A 6076-nucleotide genomic window follows, 5' to 3' on the forward strand; every position below is an offset into this window, starting at 1 on the left:
ACTTGCTTGCCCAGTTCAGTCCTGTGTCTCAGGAGGAACCCCATGCAAATCACTGTGCCCACCCCACTTGCACCCTTGGCAAGGAGCTGTATCAGCACACACCCCAAACACATTCCCTTCTCCTGCAGTTGATCAGGCTGCAAAAGCAGAGATGTGGTGCCACGCCCACATACATCATAGGCCCCATGGTAATTAAAGACACACATGCCTAAATTTTCTGCCTTAACAAAACAAACAAAAACACTTGGGGGCTGTTTCAGGCAGTGGCATAGCAAGGTTAGGTGGTACCCAGTGCAAAAAAATTCTTGTCAACCCCCCCCCCCCACACACACACATTGAAATTATTAAAAGAAGGAAAAAATAAGATACTTACAGTTGTAAGTGTTATTTTCTGGTTTATTTACTTAACATAAGCACTTAAAACCTATTTTTCACGATGGGAATTTCTTATGAATGAAGTTTTTTACTTAAATTTGCCGGTTTGCAGCCTACTGTTGATGTGACTGCAGGAAGCTGAGGTGTTGTGTAAGTACAACTGCAAAAAAAAATAAGCACCAGTGCGGATATGCCCCCACTCTTAAAGAGCTTACCTAGAATAGAAGAAGAGCCAGTGGCAGAGGAAGGGGGGGGGCCGCCCTGGGTGTCATCACTGTGGGGGGTGATAAAATGACAAAAATATAAGGGGTGTTTTTAAATTTTAAAAAAATTGGGCTCACGAAACTTTTTAGTTTAGTCAACAAAGAAAAATGGCTGGCACTGGGCGCCACACTGCGGGGGCCGGCACATATTGTGGGGCCTGCGGCATGCCTGAGCCACGTCTCTCCTGGGCGCCTGCAGGCTCCGTGCTGCCTGAAGCGGCAGTGTGGGGCTTGCATCTGCCCTCCACCTCTCCCTCAGATGCCCTACAGCTGAGTGGGAAGCGGCAGAGAGGCTCCATGCAACGCGCCCCACCCCCATGGGCTACAGGACGCGCGAGCGGCACCCGGCACCCGGCACCCAAGCAGCTAGGTAGGCAGCTGAGGAGAGCCCTGCTGAATCCCATCTAGAACAGAATCCTGTTCTCACAGTGGCCAGCTAGATGCCTATAGGAAACCCTCAAGCATACACCTTCCAATACATATGTTCCCAGCAGAAGGAGCTTGCACCTTCGCTAATGCTATGTACAAACATTTGAAATGCACAATATTATTGCATATAGTGGGCCATTTACGGGGCAGTGCTGGCTTAAACCCAGTGGAGGCCCCTTGGCAGTCAAAATCTGGACAGGAGGCAGGCCTCGTGTGCACACTGGAATAACATTGAACTAAGAAAGCTTGATTGTCGCTTTCTTTCAATATCATATCAATATTATTTTGATCCATTGTCACTGGACCCCTAAAAAGTGTGGGGCCCATAGACCAGTGCCTACTCTGCCTATTTGGTAATCCAGCCCAGCCCCTTTGGTTGCAGGAGAGAAAAGAAACAGAAGTTGAGGGATGCCTTCTGATGTGCTGCAGCTGTTCCCCACAATGAAGTGGAATGTGCAATATTTGGCAGGCACTTTCAGATGCTCAGCAGCCCTGTAGGGGTACAACAACCCTGTAAAGTAGAGAAGAAGAGGAAGAGGAAGAGGAAGAGGAAGAAGAAGAAGAATTTGATATCCCGCTTTATCACTACCCGAAGGAGTCTCAAAGCGGCTAACAATCTCCTTTCCCCTCCTCCCCAAGAGACACCTTGTGAGGTGTGTGGGGCTGAGAGACTTCAGAGAAGTGTGACTAGCCCAAGGTCACCCAGCAGCTGCATGTGGAGGAGCAGGGAAGCGAACCTGGTTCTCCAGATTACAAGTCCACCACTCTTAACCACTACACCACACTGGCCAGTGCTATGCGCTTCCCAAATTGCTGCTGAATCCCTCACAGGTTGGTATCCAACCTCTGCTTAAAAGCCTCCAAGGAAAGAGAGTCCACCACCATCCCAAAGAGTCTTACCATCAGAAAGTTCTTCCTAATGTTTAGTCTGAATCTGGAGCAGCAGAAAACAAGCTTGCTCCCTCTTGCAGCCCTCAGATATTGGAAGATGGCTCTCCCCTCTCCTCTCAGTCTCCTCTTCTCCAGGCTAAACATACCCAGCTGCCTCAACCATCCCTCATGAGGCTTGGTTTCCAACTGCCTCAACTGTTCCTCATGAGGCTTGGTTTCCAGACCCTTCATCATTCTGGTCGCCCTCCTCTGCTCACCTTCCAGCTGCTCAATATCCTTCTTCAACTAGCCTGCACTGACTGGCAGCAGCTCTCCAGGGTTTCATATGAGGGGGGACACATTCCCAGGCTCCCCCCCGCCGAGATGCCGCCCAGGACAGAAGACCCGCATACAAAGCAGATGGTCTAATCCTGCACTATGGAGACTCCTAGCCTGCCTTAAAGGACGTGGGGATGGTCTCCCTTTGGAAATGGGGCGGTAGGAAGAAGGATGTGAAATGCGGACGTGAATCTGCCAAGAGAAGGTGCAGCCCAGCTGCAGGCGGAACAGCAGGTGTCTCCAAGTTCTGACAGAGGAGCATCACCTCTCAGGAGGGGCCAGATCCAGGTGGGAGGGTTGCCACGGTGACAAGGACCTGCCCTCCTTTGTGACATCTCTTGCTTCTCCCTTAAAAGCCACCTACTTGCAGAGGCCATTGTGGGTTAGTAGTGAGGCGAGTGGAGGAGAGAGGAGTTGGTGGTGGTTGGAGAAGATAAGGAGGGGTGTTCATTTGATTATCTGATTTATTACTTTTATTTGATTCATTTGATTTGATTTATTTTTTAAAATTTATTATTTTACTTTTTTATTTTAACACTTTTTATTTTTTAGTTCTTTATTTCGTGCACATTTGGTAAATATTTTGTATATATTCATTTTGTGCATAGAGGAGTAGTTAGGGGTAAGTGTTGGGTTAGGGCGGGGGTTAGGCTTAGACTTAGGGCTGGGGGTGGGGTCAGTTAGGCTTGGGTGGGCATTTTAGAGAGGAGGTGGGGAATTTTTTGTGAACAAAATGTGCAGACTAAGTAGGATTCCTTCCCTTTCTCTTGGTCTCCTGGGGGTGTGGTGTGAGTCCTGGGGGTCTCTCTGGCTCCAAGGAAGACTCCATCACCTTCCTCATGTTCTGCTCCTCTTCTGGGACACCTTGATGCTTGGAGGACCCTCCTAGGGGTCTCCTCCCTCTCCAGGAAGAGCAGAGCAGCCCTTTAACAGCTGGCAATGCTTCTCTTTCCTTTGGGCTGGAGCTCTTGAACCCAGAGCACTTGGGGCCTCCTTTCTGTCTCTGCCAGCCCTTTGTGCCCTGGGCTGCCTCTCTACAGCTCTGGTGATGCCCTTTCAGGTCACTGCACTGCAGAGAGATGGAAGGAATCGGGCCAGACGCCCCTCCTCACACACAAACACCCCTCAAGAATTGGGGCTGCCGGCTTCCGAGTCGCTCTCTCTGCTCGCCTCTTCTCGGTTCAGGTGCTTAAGACACCTGATCAGCTGCAGCAACAGGGTGCCCCCCTGCAAGGCGCGGAGAAGCCCATGGCGTCAGGTGAGCAAGTGGCCCTCCTTTTGGGGACAGAGGAGGGCAGGAATGGGTTAGGGGGCAGCTAATCAAAAGATGCACAGAGCCAGACAGCTGGATCCGGCCCAAGGTCCATCTGGGTCAGCATCTGGAAACCCAGTCCCCACCCCAGCGACCACCCCGTTTTGTGGGGTCCGATGGAGGAAGCAGTGGGCTGGGCTACAGAGCAAGGCGGGATGCGGACGGGAAGATCAGATGCGGCAGTGACGCGTGAGATCCGCGATCTGCCCGTTCTGGCGCTCAAGCTCCGCCTTCGACAGCCTCTCCCTCCCTCCGCAATTGGAGCTCCTCCGCCTTCCGTTTAACCGCTGGGACGATCGCTGCCCGTGAACTCCTCCCCGTCCTCCCCCGCGATTCTTAAACCGCTTTCCGACTCGGTTCTTTTTGTTATATTCTATTTTATTTTGTAAACTGGGGAAGCGGGATGTCAAGTTAAAAGTAGATGGCGCCTCGCCTCCCCCCATAAAAACGAGACCGCCGTCACGAACAGGATTCGAACCTGTGCGGGGAAACCCCATTGGATTTCGAGTCCAACGCCTTAACCACTCGGCCACCGTGACTCTCGGGCCAAGGCTGCGCGGAGCTTCAGCTAGACCGACCCGCCAGGCGGCCTGCACTGCGCCGACCGCGGAAGCGGGAAAGAAGCCCGTCGGCGGAGACCCGAGCGCCGCTTCTCCCCTCCGCCCTCGCCGCCTCACCGCCGCCAGAAAGGACGCCCAACTCCGGCGCCTCCCGTTCGCCTCGCCTCGCCTCCTCCGCTTCGCCATCCCCAAATCCCGGGACCACAGGGCAGCGCCGGCTCCATTTTTAATACGAATATTCCCGATAAATTCAGCCGCCGCCGCTGTTCTCCGCCTCCCCGTCCGCCGCTCGCCTTCCCGCCTCAGGCCGCGCTGCCAGGAAAGCCGCGCGGGTTTCATGCTCCTGAGCATGTGCAGAATTCCCGCCTCCCAAGTTGCCAGTCTTTGAGGAGGCTCCCCGTCGCCTAATGCAGGCTCGCTCGACTGAGGTCACGACACGACACACACGGAATCTTAGCGACTCCCAGCTTGGGACGTAGACCAGCACAAGCCTCTTCCCCAGGGTGGGCTTGTTTGGTTCTTGGGGTTGGACTAGATGACCCTGCGACCCTTTCCGGCTCTATAGTTCTGCGATTCTATGTCCTGCACACCTTCGCTTTGAATCATGGGCCAGCTTTGCCACCAGGTTCCTTTGAGAGCACAGGCAGGAGATATATTCCATAAATAATGAGCCTGGAAATGGGTTCATGGGCATCACCACTAGTTAGTATTTCACATGTTGCAGAGCTAAGTCTTGGTACAGGAAAAAAGTGACCCCCAATCCTTGCACTGTGTTACCTGGACACGTCTGCTGCCACCCCTTGTTGGGTACACAAAATCAGTTGGTATAATATTAATAATAATAATAATCAACAATAATAATTTATTGTTTATACCTCAGCCACTCTGGGCGGCTCCCAACTGAATATTGAAAACAATATGGCCGGCATTAAACATTTAAAACTTCCCTAAACAGATTCTTTTAAAAGTAACATAGTTACAGGTAGGTAGCCGTGTTGGTCTGAGTCGAAACAAAATAAAAAAAATCCTTCAGTAGCACCTTAAAGACCAACTAAGTTTTTATTTTGGTATGAGCTTTTGTGTGCATGCACACTTCTTCAGATACAATGATATCTGATGGGAGGGTATTCCACAGGGCAGGCGCCACTACCAAGAAGACCCTCTGCCTGGTTCCCTGTAACCTCACTTCTCGCAGTGAGGGAACAGCCAGAAAGCCCTCGGAGCTGGACCTCAGTGTCCACTGGCTAACAATGAGGGTGGAGATGCTCCTTCAGGTATACAGGACTGAGGCTGTTTAAGAATCCGCATCTCCTATAGAAGGATGCAGTTAAAAGGCAAGGCCCCTCTTTTCATCTCCCAGTTATGATAAATGGTGGCTAAAGTGTGTTCCGGGGGTAGGGGAGAACTTCCTGCATTAAACAACATGTCCGGCACTCAAGACTGCAAGACTGTCTGATCTGCAAGCTTCATTCCTTTAGATGTGCAAGGAAGACTGACTTTGGCTGCTCACATTCTGCATTCTGCATGAAGCGTCTCTCTCCTTTAGGATTGCTTTAATTGCCTTCTAGTTTGGCCCTTAGAATAACAGAATCATAGAGCTGGAAGGGAGTACAAGGGTCATCTAGTCCAACTCCCTGCAATGCAGGAATCTTTTGCCACACATGGGGCTCGAACACACACCCCTGACAATGCTAATGATACAGTGAGGGGGGAAAGTATTTGATCCCCTGCTAAATTTGCCCTCCCTGTAATGGAAAGGTGAGGCAATATTCCCAAGGGCTTTGGTGCAAAAGAGTGAATAATGCCATGAAGCTCCCTGGGTGACCTTGAGCCAGTCCCCATCTCTTAGCCTAACTAACCTAATTCTCAGGGTTGTGAGGATGAAATGGGGAGGAGAATCCTGAGCTCCTTGGAAGAAAAAGGTGGTA

At 51.3% G+C, this 6076-nt stretch overlaps 1 non-coding gene across 1 annotated transcript; it reads right to left on the bottom strand.

The window, feature by feature from the left end:
- Positions 1 to 4045: 4045 nt before the first annotated feature.
- Positions 4046 to 4127, bottom strand: TRNAS-CGA (transfer RNA serine (anticodon CGA)). The gene has a single exon. It is a non-coding gene; the product is annotated as a tRNA-Ser (tRNA).
- Between the last annotated feature and the right edge of the window lie 1949 nt (positions 4128 to 6076).

Source organism: Zootoca vivipara, chromosome 2 (assembly GCF_965207765.1).
Source record: "Zootoca vivipara chromosome 2, rZooViv2.hap1.1, whole genome shotgun sequence".
NCBI lineage: Eukaryota > Metazoa > Chordata > Lepidosauria > Squamata > Lacertidae > Zootoca > Zootoca vivipara.